The sequence below is a fragment of the Salvelinus alpinus genome, chromosome 2 (assembly GCF_045679555.1).
Source record: "Salvelinus alpinus chromosome 2, SLU_Salpinus.1, whole genome shotgun sequence".
NCBI lineage: Eukaryota > Metazoa > Chordata > Actinopteri > Salmoniformes > Salmonidae > Salvelinus > Salvelinus alpinus.
Genome location: NC_092087.1, coordinates 49,200,216 through 49,204,011, shown reverse-complemented (window position 1 = coordinate 49,204,011; position 3,796 = coordinate 49,200,216). Strand labels below are relative to the sequence as shown.

The following is a 3,796-nucleotide window of genomic DNA, read 5'->3' as shown; positions in this document are numbered from 1 at the left end:
GGACACATGCAAGAGAGAGACTGTTTAATAACAGGTAACACACAACACAACTTATTACACCATTAAACTAAAATCATGTGGACTCTTTGGGGTGTCAGTTGTCAAAGTAGAACTAGTAGTTGAACCTGGTGCAAAGCAAAGTCATTGGATCTGATTATACAAAAATAAAGGTATTTAAATGGGTTGATTTAATTAATGAAATATCAACCTCTTTTTTTAATCAGGGGAAATTTGTGAGTAAAAACCTGGGTAAAATAAAGCTAGTCTATTTGTTTAGGTCCTTTCTGCTAACTAGAGAAAGATGACCAACACACCTGATGTAGGATTCACTGCCGTGCTGGGGGTCAAAGGAGAGATCAACCCTGGTGAGAAGAGATTACACAAGAACAAACGTAAATTAATTTAATATCTAAGGTCATTCAATAAGCATAAAGAGAGAAGTACACTACACATTACCTACAAATCAGATGGACTAAAAGTACACAAATCTGGACTGAAATTACAAGCAGCTATGAGTGGGTCAATTCATAAATCGGATGGAGCTTTAGTGAATTAATGTGAACAAAAATATACATGTAAGTTAAAATGAGTGGGCCTACTTACTGGTAGTTGATCTCACTGGGGTGTCTGGGGTCAAAGTAGAAGTAACAGTCGAAACTAGTGGAAAGCAATATGATTACACAAGAATAAGGTATTACATAAACATTTTGTTCACTTAATTTTACAGGCCCATAATCTAAACCATTGACTGTATAATTGGTTTTTGCTGAGATGGTCAGTTAGAGGCCCAACATACCTTCTGTTGAACTCAGTGTCGTGCTGGGCGGTAAAGTAGATCTAGGACCTGGAGTCAAACCCACTGAGAAAACACATATTAATGAAATTAGCATTTTATTAATGATTGTATTAATGATTATCATGGTGTTGTTGGCCTTTTGAAATACCTTTATGACTTGTTTCTTCAAAATGGGCAAAGTAGGACTATAAAAATCACTACGGACAGGTGGCTTCTAGCCCTGGTAGATTATATTTCTCCTCATTATAGAGATGATAAGACCAATTCATAAGGTGATAAAGTCTTTCAGGACAGATAAGGTGTTGATTGTTGTATGACAGCTTCCTAGAATAAAGTCACCATGTATCTAAAAGCAGAAGCCAAAAAGCGCATAGATACGATCTAAACACTCGACTAGATGAACACAGACATTCTATTACTTGTGCTGATGATCCCAGACATTGGTGTTGAGGCTGGTGTCATATCTATAGAACAGCTTAATTTACACATTAAGACAATTATTATTATTGCTGAAACTTTTGTTGCTTTAAAATAACAGCAGTGCCGCTATAAAAGCACACGTGTAGCCTACCTGCCATAGAAGGTGTCTGTATAGTTGTTGGATCACTGATGTGAACTCCCACCAGATCTGAAATCATTTGGGATTGAAATGTGGTATTTAGTTTGTTGGTCAGAATTAATATTGTAATACAAATAAGATGCTAAAATCAATGTGAGTCAGATCATGAAGACCTGCAGCCCTGAAAGATTTGTTTAGATAATGACTCACGTGCAAAGCTTTTCCCATCACTGCGTGGAGAGAGAGAGTTTGGTCCTGAGCTCACTCTGTAATCACAGCTCACCTCTTTACGCCTCACTGACTGAAGACGACTGACCAGTTTACTCTCAGTTACAGTGAATCTACAGAACCACTGTTTGGAACCTTTGCTTTTTTCTTTCCAGATCTTTGCTGTGAAGGATGGCTGACTCTCCTCTCCAACATACAGGTTACAGGTGGTGTCAGAACTGACGGATCCAGGAATCAAACAGATGATGGTGAAGTCCTCATCAAAATTGACTGTTATGTCTGGTTTTGGATCTGTTAGGAAAGGACAGAGACTCCTTTTTACATCACTCTCTTTGAATGTAATGTATATGTCACAAGTGACACTGAGTCTTACTAAACTAGAGCCTGCCATTCTCTTTATAGTACGTATTAGGATGTCTTATTTGATATCATTCCTATTTATGATGTTTAATCATGTGTGCTGTGTGTTTACAGCGATTGCCTTTCACTTAATTCCTTACATTCTCACATGTGAAATCAAATTGAATCGCATGGACTATTTTGCTTGCTGGTATGGTGTGCAGTGATTCCACAGATCTCCCTCTCCCTGCTCGGGAGGAAGAGCCAAACCCTGATACGGTAGAGCAGAACTAATCCTGTTCGGGTAGAACCGAATGAACAAACCCTGCTCGGAAGGACCTGAATGAACATTGGCCACCGATCAGGAATCAACTGCTGTGTTAGTTTGGCCCGTTGCTTCTAGTTAGTCTACAGCCCTAAATCCCAGCCTATTTATACGTGTCTAATAGGGCCGTAGTGATACTGTGTATTACTGTGTCAAGCTGAGTTTATAAAGAACCTTTGATTGTACTTTGGCCTGTCTCTGTGGTTGTTTGCCATGGGATCTTAGAACTCTACTTTTGACATATACATTTCAAATATTATATGGATTTATTGTCTTCACAACAACTATTTTGAAATGACATTGGATGAGATTGTGATTTTAACAGAACAATTTAAGACAATCTGAATATATAATTTCTTACCAAGAATAGTAACAGAGACTGAACCACTGTGCATCGATGGAAAGTGAGTTTCTACTGTGTAATAACATCTCAGTTTGATCTCAGCAGATGAACTTTGACCTGCCCACGAGAGCAGCTCAGTCCCTGTGAGTGACCTCGTACAGGGTGAGGGTTTAGGATCTCTCCCCTCTGTGTAGAGGTAACAGTGAGACACAGAGACAGATGGAGGAGAGTCACAGCTCAGCTGAACTGAGTCTCTCTCTCTGATGACTGTAGAGCTGACTGTCAGCCTGGGAGGAGGTGGGTCTGTGAGATCATGAGAATAGTGTCACTTTGAAAGTTGCATTTAAAAAACATTACAGGTAATCCATACATACTAACAGTATGGAAAATCCATTATGTTCAACTATGTCAGCATTTATGTTTGTACGAAGTACAGTAAATCCTATCATTATGTGAAATGAAGACGTTTAGGAAATACGACAGAAGATCTCATTTTCAGAACGAGCATAATTAATACGGTATAACAGTGAAGTGTATAATTTTATAAACCACCTACTTACCCTGAACAGTGACTGAGACAGGGTTACTTAAAGGAGATGTCTGAGACTTCCCTACAGCATAGTAGCACGTCACTTTGACCAGAGCTGGAAATGTTGTACCAGACCTCTTGAGCAGCTCAGTTCCTGTTATTGTCTGCGTACACGATGAGTCAGGAAGATTTTTCCCCCCTCTATGTAGAAGTAACAGTGAGACACAGGGAGAGAGGGAGGAGTCTCACAACTCAGCTGAACTGATTCTGTCTCTCTGATGACTGTAGAACTCACTGTCAGCTGAGGAACGTCTGTGAGAATAGGGGAATGTAGCATTTAGCATTTAGTGGTTTTGAGAAACGTACTGATAGCCTAGTCCCTCCTTGTTATTTCAGACTTAAGGATCTTGAGTCCATTAACTCATGCAGCGACAGTATGGGAAATTAAGGAGATATAATATATTCCTTGATTGCTTCATGTAATAGCTAATGACAACACACAGTATGATAACATATCCCAAGCGGAACATGGTAATGATGGCACAACAGTACATTGTTTACAACCATTCAAACAATCTTCTTACCCTGAATTGTGACTGTTGACGGCTCACTGTATATGGATCTAAACTGTGAACCTGTAGCACTGTACTGACATTGTATTTTGACCTCAACTGGTG

General features: G+C 39.3%; 1 long non-coding RNA gene across 1 annotated transcript; it reads right to left on the bottom strand.

The window, feature by feature from the left end:
* Window positions 1-1,367: 1,367 nt before the first annotated feature.
* Window positions 1,368-2,886, bottom strand: LOC139564041 (uncharacterized). The gene is made up of 3 exons (XR_011672692.1): window positions 2,609-2,886; window positions 1,566-1,874; window positions 1,368-1,424 (listed from the first exon to the last, which is right to left on the bottom strand). It is a non-coding gene; the product is annotated as an uncharacterized lncRNA (long non-coding RNA).
* Window positions 2,887-3,796: the final 910 nt, after the last annotated feature.